We start from the raw sequence: 24661 nt of genomic DNA, 5'->3' as shown, positions 1-24661 counted from the left end.
GTATCTTATAATGGAAATAAAATAGAACTGCGATGGGTTTCGCGGTGGGATTGCCCAGGTTAGTGGACCAGTATGAATTGGCATTGAGTCATTATGGACCAGTAGTCCAAGTGAGTTTATTTTTTTTGTCAGCAAGGATGAATAGTGCAGTTGACCAGTACTCAGATCTCTATGTGAGAGAGATAGTGCGCCTTCATGAAACTCAAGGTCTATCTTATCAGGTGATGACTCTATTGCGACTTCCAGGTTTTGGAAGGGTTAAGAAGGTGATGAGTATATAGATGAAATTCAGTACAGTTTATTACTCTCAGACTGATGGTAAATCAGAGAGAGAGGGTTATCCAATTATTATTGGAGGAACATCTTATAAGATGAATGAGTTAATATATATCTAAATCCTGAGGTGGTTCAGGGGACTATTCAGATTATCAGAGATTAAAGCTTGGAGGCTCACTTCTTAGAATAAATGGAAAAGTTTTACTGGATAGAAAAGCAGGAACATAGAGTTCCAGGTAGAATATTGTATCTTCCTTAGAAGTATCACCATGAAAAGCGGTGAGGAGTTAAGGGCAAGCTAATCCCTAGACTATATCGACAGTTGAGTCATGTTCAGGTTGACTTTGGATCGGCCTTATCTTTGGCACAGTCAGTTGTATACAGTGTATTATGTATTTCCATGTTGAGGACATGGGTTGAAAGAAACTCATGAGTTGAGTTATGAGAATCTGGAGATTTGAGGATAAGTTATCTTGTAAGGAATAGCCAATTCAGATATGAGACAGAAAGAATAAGGTTCTGAGGAGCACAGTTGTACCTTGAGTTATGGTATGTTGCAGAAACAGTAAGGTCGAGGGAACGACCTGGGGAAACTGGAATAAATTGTGTGGAATTCTTATTCCGGGTTGTTCAAATAAATTTCGAGGACGAAATTTCTGTAAAGAGGGGATAGTTGTAATGCCCCAAATTTCCTAATAAGGTTTAGGACCTTGATTAGGAGGCCGGGAGGGCCATAATTGCTTTATTATGTTATTAAATGATAATATGCATGTTTAGGTGTATTAAATATGCATTTGAACCCATTTCTGAGTAATTGGGTGATTTTCATATTTTGGTCATTTCGGGCATATTTGGCAATGGTTACTCAGCACAAGACGATCCTAGGAGGTAAGCTAGTGGGAAAGTCACAACGAGATTTAATCTTGACTTGGAGTAAGTCAAGGGGTATTTAGAGCATTACCAGGTTATTAGGTAATGGGAATAAATATTTGGTGATAAATTGGGAGTTAGTAAGATCAGGGGGAAATTCTGGAGGTTTTGACTATTTTTCCCCCGGGAGTGTTTTCGGGACCCCGAGCGTTAGGATTTGTTTGAGGCTACTTAAGCTGGAAGTAACCTTTTAAAAGAATAAAAGAACGTTCTCTCTCCCTCTAAGTTCAACTTTCGTCTCCCGATCGCATTTTCGAAGGAAACTTGAGTTCTAGGACTCGGATTCAAGCGAGGATCGAGGCATAGTGAGCCTAGGGAAGATTAGAAGCTTATTAGTTGGAGGATTTAGTTGGGAAACAACTCAATTGGAGGTAATTCAAGTTTTAAGTTCTAAGCTTTTAAAGGTTTTAAGCTTGAACTGGATTTTGTGTTTTGATGTGTTTTTGGGTGATTTGAGATTTGGGTTTTGTTGGTTTTGGATCATGGGGATATTTGGGAACTTTGATTTTTGTTTTTTGAGATGTTTAGGTATGTTTATGAAAGGTTTATAGATGAAGAAATGGAGGTTTTGTGGCTGGGTTCGAGGTTGAGCCGCGGCTCTGTTCTTGGGCGCTGCGGCTCAAGCTTGAAGAAGCTGGAGGTTTGGTGCTAATGGGCTATTTGAGCTGCGGCTCTATTGGGTAGAGCTGAGGCTCTAATTGCTATAAGAGAGGATTTTTGGGCTTCGATTGAGTGGGGCTGCGGCTCTAATGGTTGGGGCTGCGGCTCAAAAGAGGAAAAGTGACTAAAATGGGTTTTTAGTAATGGGAACTCAAACCTTAGGCCTCGGGATCATTCCTACTACCCGGATTGGTGGCGTTTGATGTCTCGGAGGCTAGGTCTTGGTTTCGGGATTGGTTTTAGAACTTGAGCTCATTGGATCACCATTTGTGGTTGTAACTAGGTTATCACTAGAGGCTTGGAGTAAGGATCGTGCCTGTGGCTCGTTTATTGGTAACCTGTGCTTGGACCAAAGGTAAGAAAATTGCACCCTGTGTATATGTGACATGCATGGCTATTTTTTATGCATGTTGGATGCTTAAATGTAATGCACGAGAAACATGTGATTAGGACATGCTTTGTATACTGAGTATAATATTGTTCAGAGCTTAACCCTCTGTATTTATGCATGATCCTAATTGTACTGGTATTTGTTAAGTAAGCATGTTGAATGCCCTGTATTAAGATATTGGATATGTGATATATGTTTGGTGGCATTGCTTACTGACCTAAGAGTCAGAAATGGCTTAGCTTCATGAACGCCGAGCCAAATGAAGATTAGATCTAATCGATATCAGCATTGAATGACTCATATGGGGTATTAATGCTGGACCGACCCGAAGGTCGATGAAAATTATAAGTGCTTGGCTAGTCTAGGAGTAGTTACTTAGAGCCAAGGCCTAAGGCCTAGGTTGCTGCTTGTCACATGGCTAAGGAATAGTGTTCCATAGATATGACTCTAGGGTGATGAGGAAGGTTATGTCGGTGACTAATCATCATGCACCTATCCTGTTTAAGCTAGTGGAAGGATCACTTATTTGTAAAGGGAGCGGAACCCACCTTAGTGACTTGTACCACTGTCACTCTTTTATTTAGGGCTATTAGTTGGTATGGTTACTGGAACCACCAGTGCTAACTCACTTATCTAATTGAGATTGACTTGATAGTCATCCACTCAGGAGGGTAGGATTTCTTATCCTGGATACCCATCATTACGTTGATTTATTGCCTCCTTGATTAGGGCTATATCTGCTAGGCGTGTGCCTTATGATTTGATGACAAGTTATTACTGTTCATGAGCATATTAAGTTTTCTTGCTGGGCTTCGGCTCACGGGTACTATGTGGTGCAGGTAAAGGCAAAAGAAAGCTGGGCCATCCTTGAGTTGGAGACCTTAGGTGACGATGTGTACATATGCAGCTGCTCGACCACCACGGCCGAGGTTTGAAGGGGAACTAGGGTTAAACCAAGTTTTGCCGCTTAGATCGGCCTGTTGTAAAAATTTTCTTGTAATAGACTTGTAAATTATATTTTTGGGATCCCAATGTATATAATAAACGTTCTAATGAAACGTTATATCTTAACCAATTTTTTTAATCCCTAAACTGCTAATAAAACTTAGTTACACGATTTTGGCCAAATGACTCGATTAACAAGTTTAGCACTGTTTAAAAGGCACATTGTAACGGTCCCTGGAGTTTAGGGTGTTACATGTAGCTTACTCGGAATGTCTTTTGCTTTGAATCCTATGGCAGGATACGGGGTATTTGACAGCGTCGGACTAGCGTTGGCCTCTTCTGTCTCTGAGTTCTCCTGTACGATAAGAGCCTAGCTACTACTAGCCACTTGTTTCCCCTTCTTGAGGCGTTGTTCTACCTCTTGGGCCATTTGGAGGATTTCATTGTCGAAGGCATAGAAGCCTTGTTGGTGGAGCTAATGAAGCTCCTCGCACATCTAAAAACAAACACCAAGCAGTTAGCGCCTTGATTCGAAGGAAGTTGGGCCAAATTGAGAGCTCCTAAGACAACTGCTCGGAGAAGGAGAAAGAAATAGACTAATGGCTCTAGGGTGTCCTCGGAGCCAAGTACTTGACACTGGAGACACCACCAGAAAAGATGAACACCATCAAAGATGATAAACATCGCCGGAATCTAGAAATTTTCTAGATTCCGACCGAAGACACAGATTACTGAAAAATGCCCTGAACACTACAAAGCGCTTAAATGAGCCATTTAGGCCCTTTATGACCACAAATTTGGAAAAAAACAGCCTCTGAAAGGCTCGAAAAACAAATCATTTGTATTTTTCTTAAACTCTCAACCACACATGAAAACGGAAAATCACAGTTCAGGGATACTTACTCGAATTGTAGCGTTGGATTCTGCTGAACTGAGTGTGAACTTTGAAGAACAGTTTGCCGTTCACACAGAAGTACGAAGCTTCATGCCAATCATGCAGAGTGACAAAGGGGCTGGAAATGAGGAAATTCTAGAAAGTGATTTGAAAGGTTGAGAGAGTTTGAAGGCACGAGAAAAGTGAAATGGGCTAAAGTAATGTTGGGGATATGACTCTTGACCTTTTATATACCAAGTGCTTGGGGGGGCGAAGTAAGTTCACCCCAACCATCGGATTATCTAGGACATGGGTACTCAAGAACGATCCAAGGGCCTAAGATCAGAGAGGTGTTGATCGTGATCATTGGCATTGGTAAAGGAAATCTCGAGTATAAACTGAAAGGACGCCTAGCGTACGGAAAACACGTTTCGAGCCGCAGAGTTGACCTTTCATTAATGGTACATATTGATGGTTCCAATAATGGGGTTCCAACACGTGGCAGGAAATCTTGTAGTGACATCAACATAAGTCCAAACATTTCCTATCCGAGGACATTTTGAAGTCGTCCTCAGTTTTAAGTCTCCATTTTCCGAGGACGAGTAGCGAATTGGGGGGGGGGGAAATGTTGTCTGTATTTTCACCCAAGGACACGTGATCTTCCGAGTAGGACATGTGGCAACCCAAGTAGGACATGTTCTTCTTTTTGAAGAGGCTCTGCCCCAAGGATAAGTTCTCGAGAGGACAATACTACAGTCGAAGATCATTCCCCTTGGATAAAGGGAGGACTTCGACATGTTCCTAGGAGCATGTTCCGAGAGCTACGAACACCTTCCTAAGGCTATGTCCCGAGGGCGCTTGGCAGTCCACGGGTTGTTTCTTACCATCAGTTATATTCAAGGGCGAGGACCTTGTCCTCGGGATCTAGACGATGAGCCAGGTGTCAGGTAATGTGGGTAAGCAGCATCAGAGGAAGACCTGACAAACCTTTATCGGTGATCCGTCAACAGTGTTGTCGAGTGTACGACTCAAAAATTTGCACACCCATCACTCCGTCTAACATGGAGGTACTTGCAGCATGTCGTGATAGTACCTGGGGCAGGTTCCCCATAAAGTATGTACCCTTTCTGCAGTGGGCCCCACAAATCTCACTTGGGCCATGGTCTCTATTCAATGCAACCTAATGCATTGAAGTGGTATTGATCCTCCAATAATGGGAAGAATGTGTATTAATTACTTATGATTAGTATTAATGACCCCAGCCTCTATAAATAGGGTAGGGAGTCTCATTGTAAAGGGTTTAGGATTTTAGAAAGAAAACACCTTCTACTTAGAGCAATCTAAACATTGCCTGAGAATACTCCATTGAAGCCTGCCCTAACAAGCTTCCAATCCTCTTAATACTAGAGACTCATGGACTAGGGTTCTTTTATAACCTGAACCACATAGAAATCTTTGTGTTCTATTCGTTTATTTCTTTAATCTCTTTTCTTAGGGTTGATTGCAAAAAAGGCAGTCAACATATATATATACTAAATGTTGTGTGGGTTTCTTTCATTTGTTATATATATGTTGATATATATATTGAATGGATGGATGTGTTTTTTGAATGTGGGGATGAATGATAGATCGTTGATTATATGGTGTTTCTGGGTTAGGATTTTGAATTTCTAGATCTTGTGTAAGCCATAATGGGCATATGATTTTTTTGTAATTTTATTTTTGAAATATGAGATATGAAAATTTTGTACACAAGAAAAAGAAGAAATAGTTATACGAGCCATGCACGTTGGAGCCCCATGGCTGCCCCACATGCGTGGGCATGAACCAGTGTGAGCCCGTGCTCCTTCGTGCATCGCCCAGCCCGAGCCCCTGCTCTGCGCGCGTCACCCAGCTGGTCCTGCGACCCTACCTCAAGAGTCTGCCAGCTCGAGCCTCAGTGCACCCACGACTCTGTGCCTGCAACCAGACCAGGGCCACTACACCGTCCAACACCTGAGCCACTTACGAAAGCCACCAACCCGAGCCTTAGGCTCTTCATGTCGCCGGCCCTAACCCTAGGGCACCACTCTTGGTGCCCAAAACTAAAGAGCTTATTTTTGTGTGAATAAATCTTTTATTAGATTAATTTTAAATTATTTGAATTTAATATTATAATTATCTAATTTTATTTTTATTAGAAAAATAAAATTTCTTTTAGTTGATTAAGATTTAATTTTAAGTTTAAATAATTATTTGAATATGATTATTTAATTATTTAAATTTGACTAAATTAAAAAGATGACAAAAAAAAGTTCTTTAATTAAAAGGTAGTTTTAAATAAAAAAAGTAGTTTCTAATCAGTTAGTTGGGCCTAACAAATTCCTAATAATTATACAGAAATCATAAAAGAGAGGAGGGGCATTCTTGGAGTCTTGCAAACAACTTAAGACATTTTTTTTTATAATTTTATTTCTATTTTTAGAAAGGGTGGTAAATTTAGAAATACCCAATAGTACTCGGTTCATCATTTGTTATTTATTTATTTATTATATTTATATAAATAAATGTTAATTAATGTTTGATTGATAACATGATCATGTTGTTGACAATGTTTCTCGTCAACTAAAACAAGAGTAATTAAGCAAATGTATAATTTATCAAGAAAAGAATAACAATGATTTTTACGTGGTTCAGCAGTTAAAATCTGCCAACATTCACGAGTCACTTTTATTAAAATTTGTATTAGAGTTCTTTTAGAGAAATTTCAGAGAGCCTTTCTCAATACTATAAATAAGGCCTCTCTCCAAATGACTAAACCCAGGCTATTTATTGACCCAATTTCAAGAATTCTCCCTTAATCTTAGGGATATTACAATATACATATCAAGTTTGAATTTGAAATACAAATCCGTTCATTAAAATATAATCATCTGCATTAATTGTAGATAAATATCCCTAAACAATAAGATGATTACATGGTTTGAATTAGATCCCTTAGATTATAAGGATTCCCTAACAGCATCTCGGTGTATTAGTTTAATGTGTCCTCGAGCTAGAACCCTACTTCAACGCACTTTTGAAATCGTATGTAGCTTCGAGCTCGTTGTTCCAGTTGTCGCTACCTCCTTTCTTGATGGGTCCATCGAACTCACCTTTCGGAGGAGACTTCTTGTTGCCTTCGAGCCTACAACTCATGCTCGAGTGCAAATGACACGGCTCTTCGAAACTTCATATTTATTTGTACAAGTATAATGTTAATACTTATTAATTTCGAGCTTACACTTTTTGAGACTACATTTCGAGGCTATTAATTTATTCTAAAAATTTGGGTGTAACATTTTGCACCATTAAAAGTGTTCGTTCGAGTCCTATGAGAAGGAAACTTTTGAATTTCACTTTCAAAAAACATGCCCATCTACCACACTCGAGTGTGGATACATGTCAACACAGGAATGGATCCTAAGAGTACTCGATTACTCTCTTTCTGCACACATCCTTTCCTATTACCCTTTTTGCCGCCACTTTTCATGATTAAAAGTGCCCATTGGATCATGTTTTAACTCGACTAAAATGTCAGATTCCCCTTCAAATGCCACCTTTTTTCCTATTTAAACCCCTTATTTAACTTCTTCATCTTCACCTTTGCCTTCTCAACTTTCAGAAAAGAATCACGAACCAGAGCTCCAAACCCTTGCATGTTCTCCAAGCCAAAAGAACAAAGAAACATTCAATCATTTTGTTCCATAGGATCATTCCTGCTTTTGATCTTCCAATTGATGATAACTTCACTTCCACAATCAACTTTGTGTAAGTTGTTTAACCTTATTTTATCTTGTGTACCTTTCTTTTAGTTTTAATGCATGAGACATTTTTCTTAGCTCTTGTTGTATTCTTGAAATCTTCTCTTTTATGTTCCAGAGTAATAGGTTATAGGTTTCGTGTAGTACAAGAAATAGAGTTTTAAAAATAGGGTTTTAATGCCCATAAACCGATGATATCCTCATTTGGGTAACTGCTCATTTCTTCAAAGAAATTTGGGATACCCAAAATTGGAAGTAGCTATCCCACTCTTGAGTGGATGTACTCTTGAAGCCCCAAGCTTATAACAACTCTATTATGGCATTCGAACAGTCTCGCTATTTTGAGTCTTCAGGCTCGATTCACTCTATCTCGTTATCTCGAGCTTGTGAGCTCATGTTATCAAGTTTTTTATTCTATTTTTTCTAAGTGATGGGCCCTAACTCTTTTCTTTCTTGTTAGATGATGCAGTCTTAAAGGAATCGATGGGCGCCCTAGCTTGCAATCCCTTACCGCCCACCGTCTCCTCGAGTTGAATCTCCATTTACTTGAAATCAACGATTTATTTGGGAGCACGAAGAACACCTCGAATGTGAAGACATTCGAGCTCGCTTCCAGGATCAAATTACTATGGTTGAAGAGGGAAAAAGAATGAGACTATAGCTTGCCGTGTATCCTGATATAGATCTTGAGATTCGTTGAATCCCCTTAGATCCCAAGTGTAGGGTTACCATAGAATTTCCCCCAAGCAGGCTATCAAATCAGCATGCCAGCCAAATAGCCCCCAAAGTTTCTTCTACCTCAGCATCGTCGAACATTACCATAGCTCTCTTACCTCCACGAGGCAGATTTCAGACATTCTGTCTTGTCATGGACTAAAGATGTCTGACAAATTGGCGTGTCGGCCTGCCAGCTCCGTTGAAAGGAGCTATTTTTCTCCGGGTGAAGAAGACTAGGAGAGAAAAGTTAAGCTCGAGCATATGCAAGTCGGGGCACTAATTCCCTTAAAGGAGTACTTCAGGAAATTCACCGACTACGTCGGTAACGTTCCCTTCAAGCTCTAGTACAACTCATACAGGGTCCTAGCAGCATTGAAGTCGTTATACCACGAGAAGAAATGGGATGGACCCTCAACACACAGGGTCCTAGCAGATTTTTTCTAAAGAGCAACCCTTCCAGAGCTCATGGTGGGGATGGCTTCTATTACCTATCAAGCTATCCAAGAGAGATGAGGTTGTTCGAGGACATACCTAATCACCCTCCAAACTTTAAGACCATCTTCTTCTAATAAATAGGCTTGACCTGTCCAGATTCTATTCTTTTCAACGAATCCATAAATATTTTCTCATAGTTTTGTTCTTGAATTCTTTCATCTCGAGCTCAAAATTCTCATCCAAGTTACTTTTGCATCCAATTACCACCGCTCAAAGCCCACTAAGGTCATGAATGTAACGTCCCAAATTCTTAATAAGGCTTAGCGCCTTGATTATGGGGGCAGAAGGGAAATATTGAAAAATTATGTGAATTTAATTGATTAATTATGTGATTATGTGAATTACATGGGTTTTATTATAATATCATTGATTGTGCATGTTTACATGTGTTAACTGTGCTTATAGGCCCATTTCTGTTAAGAAGGGCATTCTCGTAATTTTAACCCACTATGGCTATATTTGTAATTATATGTGTTATATGTTGAGCCCACATGGTTATGTGGATATATTTGAGATATTCGGCAGAAGTCAGTCCTTTCGAGCAAGATAGCGATTTAGTCACAACGGGGAATTTATACCTGGCTCAGGGCGAGCCAAGGGGTATTTTGGGTGATCTGGAGAGTAACAAGGGCTCATTGTAGCGTGAGTCATAATTTGGAAGAAATAGCAATGCCCTGGGTTTAGCTGAATTATTTGGGGAAATTCGGGTATAGAGTAGGGTTAGAGAGTGAAAATGACTGACAAAGCGTGTTGGTCACATTGCGCATGGGCCTTACCGGTAAAGTGTGTGGATCACGAGTTGTGAAGGTGAGTTTAGTATGGAGGGTGCAGTCCCCATTTTTCTGGCATTAACCGTGACCAGAATGCTTGTGTATGCATTTAGCTCGGCAAGATTGTTCGGCATGACTATCTTCCTAAGTCGTGTAATTAATTATATGAACATCTTTGTAAACTGTGGAATGTGTTTAAAAATTTAATTGTATTGGATAATTGTGAAGCATGTGTTTAGTGCTTTTGAATATTTGAATACTGTTGTGCCTTGTGAGGTTTCCTTGCTAGGCCTCGGCTCACGGGTGCTCTATGGTGTAGGTAAGGGCAAGAAATAGCTGGACCAGCTCTGACTTGGAGAGCTTCAGGGGTGAACTATACATATGTAACCTACTCAACTACCACGGTTGAGACAACTTGCTGGAACTCGGGTTGAACCCGGAATTTTGTCGCCTAGGCCGACTTTTGGTGTTCATGTTGTTCATGTGTAAGTTTATAAACCTTTTTGGGGATCCCGTGTACAAATCTAAACCTTTTAATGAAATGATTGTTGTTGTCCAAAAATTTTAATACCTAATCCTTAGGTTAGTTTCAATTACACGATTTTAGTCAAAATTACTTGTTTAGCAAGTTAAGCACCATTTAAAGTACACAGTGTAACGATCCTCATTAGTAGGGCGTTACAAAGAAGGATCACGAGATCACGATCTCGAGCCTATATTCCTTACTTAATTGAACCTTCAAGCTCGGGGATCCAAGCACAAGACAAGGCCTCTCCTAGCGTGTTTGATGGAGGTAAAGTTGTGTTAGACATGTCTATGTTGTCCCAAACCCTTTTAAAATAAGAACCCAACATCGTAGTCCTTTTTGATGATCCCTGAAATAATTTTATGATTTAGTCGGTGATAGATTTTAAGGTACATAAAGACGATAGTTGATTAGGAAAGTACAAACCCATGTATAGTGTAAACGAGGTTTGGGAAAGGATAATCGTCCAATACTGGACTACTGACTATAGGGATTTGGTAAGGTTGTCCCCTACTTATCGAGAAGGAATTCCCATTGAATCTTCAAAAGACAGAGGGATTTCGTAGTCCCCAAGTTAGAGCCAAAGGGGATCTTTCAGTTACGTTTCTTTACATAGAAATATGTTCGTAATTTTTGCAAACACTTTTTAATACTAATGTTTGTTCGCTTTTTTCAAGGGAGATGGATTCGGACATTGAGAATCTCCTATGTCAACTCACTATCTCGAAGGGTTCGAAGCGGGCAGGGTATCTTCGAAGACCACCAGGGCTTCAACTGCTCCAAACTCGACTGCTCCTCCCACATCTGCACCTGGCAAAGCTCCTAGCATTGGAAAGAAATTCCCCTCTACTCATACACAAATATTAGCCCAAAAATGCACCATATCTCCCCACGATCCTGAATTCATGGTTGACAGCGAGGCTGGAACCTTTGGTGTTGAGCATGGTTTAGAGGTCCTTACCTGCATAGGATGCACCTGCAGAAATCTCCAAGGTCCTCATTTGGAGTTCTTGAGGGGTTTTGATAATGCCACCACTTTTTTCGATAAGGTTGGAGAGTTGCTTACCTCAGTAAGTATTATTTCATGTCGAGTTCGAAACTATTTTTATTCATCTTTGCTTACCCTAAATGTTTTTTTATTTATGAAGAGCCTTTTAATCCCTAGTCTCGGGCATGTTCATGATGCCAAGGTTTTTCAAACACGAGATAAAGATGCCCTCAAAATGGTGAAGAAAGATCTTGAGGAGGTCAGGAAGGAGCTGGAAGAACACTAGAATTGGAACGACCCAAATTTCCTAATAAGGCTTAGGGCCTTGATTAGGGGCCCAGGATGTTGAATTGTGGAATTATATTATTATATTATATATATGTTTATCATTATGTGATCATGTGAGTTATATCATAATATGACTTGATATGCAAGTTCTGGTGTATTAAATATGCATGTGGACCCATTTCTATTTAATTGGGTAATTGTCATAATTTTGTCCGTTTTGGGTATATTTGGCATATATGTGGTATGTGTGTGGTGCTTCATTATTATTGGGTTATATTTGAGATATTCAGCAAGAGATGATCCTAGCGAGCAAAGTAGCGGTTTAGTCATAACGAGGTCAAATACTGGGCCTGGGGCGAGCCTAGGGGTAATTTGGTAATTTAATACATTATCAGAATTGGGTAATGGGGGAAATTATTTGGTAATTATTTGAGGATATTGGGAGTAACGAGAATTGTACGATGTTAATTATGAATAATGTCGTAAGAGTTAAATGACAAAACTAACCTTGGAGGATTTTGGGAGAGTGTTATGGCCCTAGGGGCAAATTGATCTTTTGGACCAATTCAGTGATTGAATCACCAAAACCTTCAGCTGAAGGAAATCTCACAGCAGCGAAGAAAAACAGAGTATCCCCCTCTCTCTATCTCGGTTATGTCTCTATCTCTTGGATGTTTTGAGTGAAAGCTTGGATTTTTGGCAGAATTGAGCTAGGAACTTGTTAGGGTGAAGCTAGGAGGCCATTACAACTATTACAGTAATGATCTTAACCTTTTATTCCTTGAGTTTTTGAGTTTTTTTTGTGGTGTTCTTGGTCTGTTCTTGAGTTTGAAAACTCTAGTGGTGATTTTGAGTATTAATGGTGTATAGATTGTGTTTGGACATGGGATTTAATGAGATTGAGGTATTGACAGGTTTTGGGGTTAAATAATAAGTTTGGAAGATGTTTAAGATGGTTTTGAAGTTTGGAATTCAGGGGAAAAGGCAGGGGAGAAACCACAAAAATTCTTGTCTGTCAAACTGGCGCCCCAACGCCCCTTTTGGCGCCCCAACGCTAGGAAGGGGAGAGCTCGTGTGCTCTATGACTTAGGGCAGTGCCCCAGTGCTACCCATGAGAGCCCTAACACTATGTCTTTTTCAGCAAGAACCATTTTTAGGGATTGGGAGGACTTTGGGGGCTCGAGGGATGGTTCCACCACCCTATTGGGTGGATTGGATGTCCTGAGAGCATGGGAATGGTCCCAGAGTTTTATTTTAAGGATTGTATCTTATGAGGTTATTATTTTATGGTTGTGACTAGGTTACCGTTAGGGCTTGAGATAGGATTGTGCTCGAGGGTCGTTCATTTGTAATCCGTGCTTGGACCGAAGATAAGAAATCTGCATCCAGTATGTGATGCATAAGAAACATATTATTAGAGCATGTCATGAATGTTGAATATGAGATAGATCAAAGCTTCAGTTTCTGTGAATGTGCAAGATCATAATTATGGTACCGAATGTTGAATAAGCATGTTGAATGCCTTATATTTGGATATTGGACATATGATATATGCGTGAGTGCATTGTTTACTTGTGAGTGGTACTGACTCATTAGTCAGAAACGGCACGAGTCGTATGGAATTGAACTATGAGACAAGATCGGCATAAGCGTATTGAACGCAAAGCCAAAATGATTAGATTTAATCAACCTAAGCATTAAATGCTTGGCCGACCCCAAGTTTGATGAAAACAAAAAGCGCTTGTCTAGTCTAAAGGCTAGTTACTTAGAGCCAGGACCACAAGGCTCAGGTGAATGTAACGTTACGTGGCTTAGGGTGCCAAGCCCAAGTGCGTGACTCAATAGTCACTTATCTGAATAAGGTGCAGAGCCCAAATGTGTGGCTCTTACTCACTTATCTTATTAAGGTACGGAGCCCAAGTGCGTGACTCATTAGTCACTTATCTGATTTGGGTGCGGAGCCCAAGTGCGTGACTCATTAGTTACTTATCTGAATAGGGTGCGGAGCCCAAGTGCGTGACTCATTAGTCACTTATCTGATTAGGGTGCAGAGCCTAAGTGTGTGACTCATTAGTCACCTTTTCAAAGATGGACACATTAGCCACCTATTCACAGATTAACTTAATAGTCATCTATACAAGGGGCAGGGCCCATAATCATTTATTTGGACTTGTCTACATGCATGGATGGGGCTATTAATGATAGGCATGATATTATGATTCACTAACATGTTATTACCTGTTCGTGAGCATATTGAGTTTTCTTGCTGAGCCTCGGCTCACGGTTGGTATGTGGTGCAGGTGAAGGCAAAAGAAAGCTGGACCATCCTTGAGTTGGAGAGCTTAGGTGACGATGTGTACATATGCAGCTACTCGACCACCACATCCGAGGGTTGAAAGAGAAACAAGGATTAAACCTTATTTTGCCTACTAGGTCGGCTGGTTGTATATATTCTATTGTAATATACCTTTAAAATATATAGTAAACGTTTTAGTGAAACGTTATATCTTTAACCAATATTCTTATCCCTAAACCGTTAATCACATTTAGTTACACGATTATGGCTAAATGACTCGTCTAGCGAGTTTAGCACTGTTTAGAAGGAACAACGTAACGGTCCCTGGGTGTTAGGGTGTTAAAACTTGGTATTAGAGCTGGGCATGTACACTCATCACTAAAGACAAGATTCACTCAGGGTATGCTAACTATTTATATTGTTATTTTCTTAACTACTTAAATAGAATGTAAATGATGTACCTGCATATTGTATTAGGGAGCATGAGTTTCTGATAGAACCTGGTTCTTGACTATTGATATGATTATATGATTACTTGCTTAGTGAATATATGAATGTGTTATTTTCATGCTGGAGTTGGAGGCATGGTATGAATGTTGGAAGAATAGGGATTATGATTAATGTATGAATGTTGTGGGCATGTTTTTAGTGGTTGTGAATGTAGTTTTGTATGATTTTTCTCGTGGGGAAGGCTTTGGATATGCTCATCATGTTTAATGGGTCAAGTTATTGACTGTAGATTCAATCAACAGATATGTATCCAAGGCAGATAATGAGACTTAGTGGTAGTTATACTGAGGCTGGGAATTATAGCCAAGGTTTGAGTTCTTCACCTGCCTCTTAAAATTTCTAGCAGGAGTTTACAGATGTGCAATTAAGATTGCAGAGGTAAGAGGAAGAGATTAGGTGTTTGAAACAACAACAAGTTCTATCACGGAATGCCTCTTCCTTTGCTATGCCTAGAGTGGCACCAATATTGGCTCAGCCTAGGGTTAAGAACAGGTGGAAATTTGTTTGTGGAAGAAATTAGGAGTATTACCCTCCAACTTTTGAGGGAGGCCTAGATCCATTCAGAGTTGAGCAAGGGATGGCCATGATCAGTTCCATCCTCGACAGTATGAAGGTGGTAGGTCACGATAGGGTGATCTGTGCTACATTTGTATTGTGAGATGATGCCCGAAAATGTTGGGAAGTAGTATTCCAGACACAAGATACAACTGTGATCGACTGGAAAGAATTTAGGCAGCTTTTTAATGAAAAATATTATTGTGATGCAGTCAACACTGCTAAGATGAATGAGTTTCTGAACCTGGTTTAGGGGAATGCAACAATAACAAAGTATGTTAACAGATTCAATGGGTTGGCCAAGTTTGCTTTTGATATGGTACCCATGGATGTAGCTCGGAAGGAAAGATTTATCCATGAATTGCATTCCAGAATAGATCAGGGCATTAGAGTTGCCCCAGTGCATGAAATCTCTGTTGGGGTTTTATGCCCTAATTAAAACCTAAATTCTTTATAATCTCATTTTATTATCAATAAAAGAATAGAAATCATTTTTTGACTTGGTCAATTACTTTGCTCACATGTTTTATTTTCATGATTATTTGTTTAATATAAACTTCTATTAAATCCCGAGCATATAGCTAATCTTATTTATAGTGACGTAATCACAGTGGAATATAAATATGATTATATGTTCAAAATAAGTTAGTCATAAGATTAGTCAGTGCACCGTATTTACACTGACTGGCCAATCTACGATATGATCTACTTACACATTACAGTGTTATGTTCTTTCCAGAACATTAGCATAGTAGATAAGATCGGATGTATTTGTTACATCGGACAGGACCGATATTGACAGTTGATAAGATAAGTAAACATACCGTTATTATCTATTCTAGTCATATCATATAGTTGACCACAGGTCAATTCAATCTCAATTCTGATTGGTTAGTATTCTAACTGATTATATTATTTGAGTTCTTTGACTTGTTCGTTACCAGCTTACCCTACGGACTAGCCCATACTTATATCTTGGGAACTCGGTAGTATAATTGAGTGGGAGTGTTAATCATAGATATGAACATCTATAGCTTCTGATGAAGAAGTGAAACGATGGTTTCCTTTTAGTTTGGTTCAAGGTGTTAAATGATAGAGATCTCATTTCAGTAATTAAATTAGTTTACTGAAATATCATTTACAAGGAACTAAGTGTTTTAAGGATAAAATCCAATGAAGGGTAAAACGGTATTTTAGTCCTATCTCATTGTAGACTGTCTATAGAGGATTGAGTGACAATTATGGTTGTAACAATGGATAATGAATAGCGTATCTATATTTGTTATAGAGCGTTCTATGAATTCAAGAGTGCAATTCCGAGTCTATAGTGGAGTCACAAGGAATTAATAAGTTAGTAAATTTATTTGTTAGATTTATGATAACTTAATGGAGCTTGATTTCATAGGCCCATGGTCCCCATTGTTCCTTGGATAAAATCATCTAGATAGTCTCAATTAATTGATTTAATCATCAATTAGAATTATCAAAGTTGACCAGGTCAATTTTGGATAGTTTCATAGAGTTGTATAATTTTGAGAAGAAAAGAGAAATTATGGCAGATTTATTAATTAAGATAAATTGGTATCTAAATTAATAAATAAGTTTAAATCAAGGTTCAAATTATAAATAATTAATTTGATAAAGGATTTAAATAATTAAATCAATAGAAAATAATACATGCCTTGATTTTAAGTCCAATGGGCTTATAATCAAATGGGAAATTTCACGGGCCTATAGCCCATGATAATTTTCACCTAGGGCTTCAAAATAGCTATTATTTTATTTATTTTTTAATTAAATTAAATGGCCTAATTGAGTCTATAAAAGGAGTGCTTATAGAGAAGTAAAAAAAAAAAAAGAGACGACAGATAAGTCACAAGTCAGATTTTCTGATAGTTTTATATTCTCTCTAAACACAAGTCCTTTTCTAAGCCACTTTGTTATTTTCTCTTCTTCTCTCTATATCTATCTCATGTGTTGAGAATTTCCCACAATAGTCTAGGTGGTTCTAAGGATACATTGGAAGATCGTGATGAAAATAGAAGATCGGTTCAGTTTCTTGGTAATACTCTGCGACAGAGAGGATACAAGAGTTAGAGAAACTGAATGAAGGACTCTTTAATTCCGCTGCGTATACTGTAAATATTATATTTTTTGTTTCTCTTTGAATTCAATTTTAGAAACATGTTTTAGGCTATCTCGTATTAATTTGTTTAATATTAGATATACATGATAATAAAAAAAGATCCTGTATAAGCTTTTTCCAACAATCTCTACCTACGCTCAGGTGCTAGCAAAGGCTCTTGCTATTGAGAACACTACATATCAGTTTGAGAAGGAGAATGTCGGAGAGCACAGAGCTCAGACAATGATCCCTCCACTTATTGGATCGGGCAAGGACAATTATTGGAAAGTTTACCCAGAATGCACTCGGTGTAAGAGGCATCATCTGGGAGAATGCCAAGCAAAGGCATATTTCTTTTGTTGGATAGTTGGGCATCATAAGAAGGATTTCCCAAGGCGAAGGAAGGATAAGAAAAAGGGGGCGGACAGCTCGACTCCAGCTTGAGAGTTCACTCTATTGCAGTCAGTGACAGAGACTGAAACTAAGACTGGGGTTGGTTACTCAATAGTGTCAGGTCAGCTTCCTAGTTTTGATTTTTGTATCATGCTGGCTGGTTTTGATGCCATGTTTTTCTTTTCTTTGTTGCATCTAGAAAGGCATAGAGTTGATATGCAAGTTACATGGTTATGTTGTGATGAGTATTTGATACTCTATTTGTAATTTGAAGAGATGGGTTAGGTTATGGTGAGAAGGGACTCATCAGTTGATTTTATGAAGTTGGTTATGACTAACTTTGTTATGATCCTAGATATGGATTGGTTAGCCAAGTATGGGGAAATGATGGATTGTAAGAAAAGGATAGTAAGTCTTGGGTTGGATAGTGGGAAACCCTTGTGGGTAGTTGGCACTATGCTAATGACATCTGCAATTAGAGTTGCAATTAGAGTTGCAGACCTATTGAAGGAGGATTGATAGGATTCTTATCTAGTATGATGGATACCACTTAGGTCATGCCTGTGGGACCAGGACAGACTGGATTAGTCTGTGAGTTTCTTGATGTGTTTCCAGGGGATTTTCCAAGATTACCTTTATATAAAGAGATAGAATGGTGATTAGGTTGGTGCCAGGGAAGGAATCAGGTCTAGAACATTGTATTGAACTGTTTCAACAGAGTTGTAAGAATTAAAGACTCAGTCATTGAGTAAGGCAATATTTTTTAAGGTGGATCTTTGATTTGGTTATTACCAGTAGAAGATCATAGAGAAGGATAGGAAGAAGACTACTTTTTATATCAGATGAGGGCACTTGGAGTGCTGAGTTATGTTTTAGTGGATTTGATTAATACTTAGTTGTTTTGATGGATTAGATGAATAGAGTATTCAAAGATTATCTGAGTTGGATTTGCGATCGTCTTGATCGACGGTATTGTAGTATATTCTCAGATTGGAGATTTTCCGAGGTCAAGGAACACCTTAGAGGTCAGGAGTTTTCTTGGATAGACAGGATATTATATGTACTTTGTGGAAGAGTTTTGAGTCTGCTTACATATCAGAACTAGTTTGTAGGTTATTAAGACACTTCATTGACAGGAAAAGGTGATTGCTTATGCATCATGTTAGTTGAAGGGTATGACCAGAACTAGAGTAGAGTTACTGGTGGGCCAGGTGGCCAACATTTTGTTTGAGTTTACTCTTTTAGAGAGGATCAAAGGGAAAAGAAAATAGTTAAGCGAACCATAGATGGAAAGAGTTGAAGGAAATGTCTTAGCTGATTAGCTAAGGACTATGCAGTGTCAGGTATGAGTTTATTGAGATATAGGGATCGGACATAGGACGCGATAGACACTGAAATTAAATGGGAGATTCTGGATGAATCTCATACTACCTTCTTATTCTCATCGTTCAGGCCTCAAGGAAGATGTACCAGGATATGAAAGCTTTATATTGGTGGCCTAGGATGGAGAGGGACGTAACTAAATATGTGGCAAAGTTCTTAACCTGTTAGCAGGTCAAGACAAAGTATCAGGAATTAGTCAGGTCACTACAGCCTTTGTGTATACCATAGTGGAAGTAAGGAAACATCATGATAGGTTTCGCGGTGGGGTTGCCCAAGATAGTAGGTCAGCATGATTTGGTTCGGGTCATTATTGACCAGTATACAAAGTTAGCTCACTTCTATGAGTAAGGATGAATAACACAGTTGATCATTTTATAAACCTCTATGTGAGAGAGGTAGTACGCCTTCATGGAATTCGAGATCTATCTTATTAGAGGAGGACCGTGTTATTACTTCCACGTTTTGGGAAAGATTGCAGAAGGCAATGAGTATACAGTTGGAATATAGTACAGTTTATTATCCTCAGATTGATGGTGAATCAGAGGGAGTTATGCAGTTATTGGAAGGGCAGCTTATGAGATGGTATATGGTAGGGAATGTATATCACCCATTCATTGGAATGAGATGAGAAAGATATTTTGTTTGGATCATGATGTAGTTTAGAGATCATTGAGGCTATTGAAAAGGTTAAAGCTCTCATTCTCGCTTCCCAGTGTAAATGGAAAGGTTATGTTAATTTGAAATGAAGGAATTTGGAATTCTAAGTGGAAGATTGTATCTTCCTTAGAGTATCACCATGGAAAGGGGTGAGGAGATAAGGGCAAGTTGAGCTCTAGATTAGTAAGATCGTTGGGAATCTAGGAAGGATCAGTCAGGTTGCCTTTGGATTGGCCTTAGCTTTGGCAATATCAACAGTATACAATGTATTTCATATTTCCATGTTGAGGAAACATGTGTTAGATGATACTCATATGTTGAGGTATGAGAATTTGGAATTAGAGGCTAATTTATCATGTAAAGGGTAGCCAACTCAGATATGAGACAGAAAAAACATGGTTCTGAGGAACAAAGTTGTACCTTTGATTAAGGTATTATAAAAAAGCAGTGAGGTCGAGGGAGCGACCTGGGAACTGGAATCAGATATGCATGATTGATATTCTGGGCATGTTCAGATAAATTTCGAGCACGTCCCCGAGGGAAAAATGGTAAATTTCCCCAATATTCCCTCCTAAAAATTCTATCCTCAAATATATCTCCAAATATTTATTTTCATGTCCCGATAACCCCATAACACCTAGTACCCAAATTACCCCTCGACTCGCCCCGAGTCCGAATCTCAACCCTGTTGTGACTTTCTTGCTAACCGCTCTCCAGGACTGTCTCGGATCGTGCTGCACAGACATATCACATATATATAACATTTATCACATTTATACCCCCTAATATCCAGACTGGGCCCACATGCACATTTAACTCAACTAAACATGCATCATTATCATATATTTACATAAATCCACATATAAGCATATTAAATCATTTATTGCCCTCCAGGCACACTAATCAAGGCCCTAAGCTCGATTAGCAAATTCGGGTCGTTACAACTATCCCCTCCTTACAGAAATTTCTTTCTCGAAATTACCTGAACAACTCGGGGTACCGCTCCCTCATCTCTGACTCAAGTTCCCATGTTGCCTCCTCAACCTTGCTGTTTCTCCACAGCACTTTCACCAAGGCGATGGTCTTGCTCCTCAAGACCTTACCTTTTCGTTCAAGAATCTGAACCGGCTTCTCCTCATAGGAAAAATCATGATCAAGCTCCAGATTCTCAAAACTTAGAACATGCGTTGAATCTGACATATACTTCTGGAGCATGGATACATGGAAAACGTCATGAACCCCTGATAAAGCTGGAGGCATCGCCAAACTGTAAGCTACCTCTCCAACCTGTTCCAGAATCTCGAAGGGGCCAACAAACCTAGGGCTCAACTTGCCCCGAACACCAAACCGTTTCACACCACTCATGGGTGAAACCCTAAGGAACACATGATCACCAACCTGAAACTCCACGCTTCTGCGTTTCAAGTCTGAATAACTTTTCTGTCGACTCTGGGAGGCGACCATACGCGCTCTAATCTTCTCAATTGCTTCATTGGTTCTCTGAACCATATCTGGACCCTGATACCTCCTCTCACCTGTCTCATCCTAATGAATAGGTGATCTACACTTCCTTCCATAAAGCATCTCGTACGGAGCCACACCAATGGTCGCCTGATAGCTGTTGTTGTACGAGAACTCAATCAAAGGGAGATACTTACTCCACGATCACCCAAAATAAAACACACAGGCTCGCAGCATATCCTCCAATATCTGAATCGTCCTCTTAGACTGCCTATCCGTCTGAGGATGATAAGTGGTACTAAACCGTAACTGTGTGCCCATAGCTTTCTGCAGACTCTCCCAAAACTTGGAGGTGAAGGTGGGGTCTCTGTCGGACACTATCGATCTCGAAGCCCGATGAAGTCGAACAATCTCCTTCACATACAACTCAGCGTACTGCTCCACATTATAAGTTGTCTTAACAGGAAAAAAGTGGGCGGACTTGGTGTACCTATCTACAATCACCCACACTGAGTCATGCTGTCCCACAGTTCTCGGTAAACCAACCATGAAGTCCATAGTAATATCTTCCCACTTCCATTCTGAGATCCCCAGAGGCTACAACAACCTTGCTGGCCTCTGGTGCTCAGCCTTAACCTGCTGGCAAGTTAAGCACTTGGCTACATAATCCACCACATCCCTCTTCATGCCCGACAACCAATACAATGCTCTCAAGTCCTGGTACATCTTCGTTGTACCCGGGTGCAAAGAATAGGGAGTGGTATGTGATTCATCTAAGATCTCCCGCCGAATATCAGAATCCATCGTAACACAGATCCGACCCTTGTACATCAGTAATCATATCTCTGAAATGGAAAAGTCCTTTGTCGCTCCGACTAAGGCACTCTCTCTATGACCTCGCAACTGGGAATCTTTCCCCTGCACTTCCTTGATCCTCTCAAGGAGTGTAGATTGAAGAGTGATGTTAGCCAACTGTCCAACCACCAACTCTATACCTGCTCTGGTCATCTCCTTAGCTAACTTGTCAGATATCTGCCTCGAACTAAACAACTATCCTGGGCCTTTCTGACTCAATGCATCAGCCACTACATTAGCCTTCCCAGGATGGTATAGGATATCACAATCATAATCCTTAACCAACTCCAGCCACCATCTCTGGTTCATATTCAGGTCCTTCTGAGTAAAGAAATACTTTCGGCTCTTATGGTACGTGTAAATCTCGCACTTCTCACCATAAAGATAATGCCTCCAAATCTTAAGTGCAAACACCACCGCTTCGAACTCCAGATCATGCGTAGGATATCTCTGCTTATATTCCTTTAACTATCTTGATGCATAGGCTATCACCTTACCAGCTTGCATCAATACGCACCCCAAACCCTGTCTGGAGCATCACAGTAAACCACAAACTTCTCATTCTCTATCGGCAAGCTTAACACTGGCGCAGTAATCAGTCGCCGCTTCAGTTCCTTAAAACTATTCTCACATCTATCCGTCCAGACATACCTTGTCTTCTTCTTTGTCAGTTGTGTCAATGGCGTAGCTATTCTGGAGAACCCCTCAACAAACCGCCGATAATACTCTGCTAAACCCAGAAAGCTTCTCACTTCAGGAACATTGCTCGATCTAGGCCAATCTTTGACCGCCTCAATCTTACTTGGGTCAACCAGAATCCCTTCCTTACTGACGATATGGCCCAAAAATGTAACTTGTGGCAATCAGAACTCACACTTACTGGACTTAACATATAACTTATGCTCCCTCAACCGCTGTAGTACCAACTATTGGATTAAGCTTATACAGGATCTTTATTTATTTTCATGTATATCTAATATTAAACAAATTAATACGAGATAGCCTAAAACATGTTTCTAAAATTAAATTCAAGAGAAACAAATAATATAATACTTACAGTATACGCAGCGGAATTAAGAGTCCTTCCTTCAGTTTCTCTAACTCTTGTATCCTTTGTGTCGAAGAGTATTATCAATAAACTGAACTGATCTTCTATTTTCTTCACGATCTTCCAATGTATCCTTAGAACCACCTAGACTAGTGTGGTCAATTCTCAACACATGAGATAGATATAGAGAGAAGAAGAGAAAATAACAAAGTGGCTTAGAAAAGGACTTGTGTTTAGAGAGAATATAAAACTATCAGAAAATCTGACTTGTGACTTATCTGTCGTCTATGAAATCTTCTCTCTAAGCACTCCTTTTATAGACTCAATTATGCCATTTAATTTAATTAAAAAATCAATAAAATAACAGCCATTTTGAAGCCCTAGGTCGAAATTATCATGGGTTATAGGCCCGTGAAATTTCCCATTTGCTTGTAAGTCCATTGGACTTAAAATCAAGGCCTGTATTATTTTCTATTGATTTAATTAATTAAATAATTATTTAAATCCTTTATCAAATTAATTATTTATAATTTGAACCTTGATTTAAATTTATTAATTTAGATACCAATTTATCTTAATTAATAAATCTGCCATAAATTCTCTTTTCTTCTCAAAATTACACAACTCTGTGAAACTATCCAAAATTGACCTGGTCAACTTTGATAATTCTAATTGATAATTAAATCAATCAATTGAGACTATCTAGATGATTTTATCCAAGGTACAATGGGGACCATGGGCCTATGAAATCAAGCTCCAATAAGTTATCATAAATCTAACAAATAAATTTACTAACTTATTAATTCCTCGTGACTCCACTATAGACTTGGAATTGCACTCTTGAATTCATAGAATGCTCTATAACAAATATGGATACGCTATTAATTATCCATTGTTACAACCATAATTGTCACTCAATCCTCTATAGACGGTCTACAATGAGATAGGACTAAAATACCGTTTTACCCCTCATTGTATTTTATCCTTAAAACACTTAGCTCCTTGTAAATGATATTTCAGTAAACTAATTTAATTACTGAAATGTGATCTCTATCATTTAACACCTTCAACCAAACTAAAAGGAAACCATCGTTTCACTTCTTCATCAGAAGCTATAGATGTTCATATCTATGATTAACACTCCCACTCAATTATAGTACCGAGTTCCCAAGATGTAATTATGGGCTAGTCCGTAGGGTAAGCTGGTAACGAACAAGTCAAAGAACTCAAATAATACAATCAGTTAGAATACTAACCACTCAGAATTGAGATTGAATTGACCTATGGTCAACTATATGATATGACTAGAATAGATAATAACGGTATGTTTACTTATCTTATCAACTGTCAATATCGGTCCTGTCCGATGTAACAAATACATCTGATCTTATCTACTTTGCTAATGTTTTGGAAAGAACATAACACTGTAATGTGTAAGTAGATCATATCGTAGATTGGCAAGTCAGTGTAAATCCAGTGCACTGACTAATCTTAGGACTAATTTATTTTGAACATATAATCATATTTATATTCCACTGTGATTACGTCACTATAAATAAGATTAGCTATATGCTCGGGATTTAATAGAAGTTTATATTAAACAAATAATCATGAAAATAAAACATGTGAGCAAAGTGATTGACCAAGTCAAAAAATGATTTCTATTATTTTATTGATAATAAAATGAGATTACAAAGAATTTGGGTTTTAATTAGGGCATAAAACCCCAACACCAA

Source organism: Humulus lupulus, chromosome 7 (assembly GCF_963169125.1).
Source record: "Humulus lupulus chromosome 7, drHumLupu1.1, whole genome shotgun sequence".
Taxonomy (NCBI): Eukaryota; Viridiplantae; Streptophyta; class Magnoliopsida; order Rosales; family Cannabaceae; genus Humulus; species Humulus lupulus.
This window is presented reverse-complemented; position numbering follows the sequence as displayed.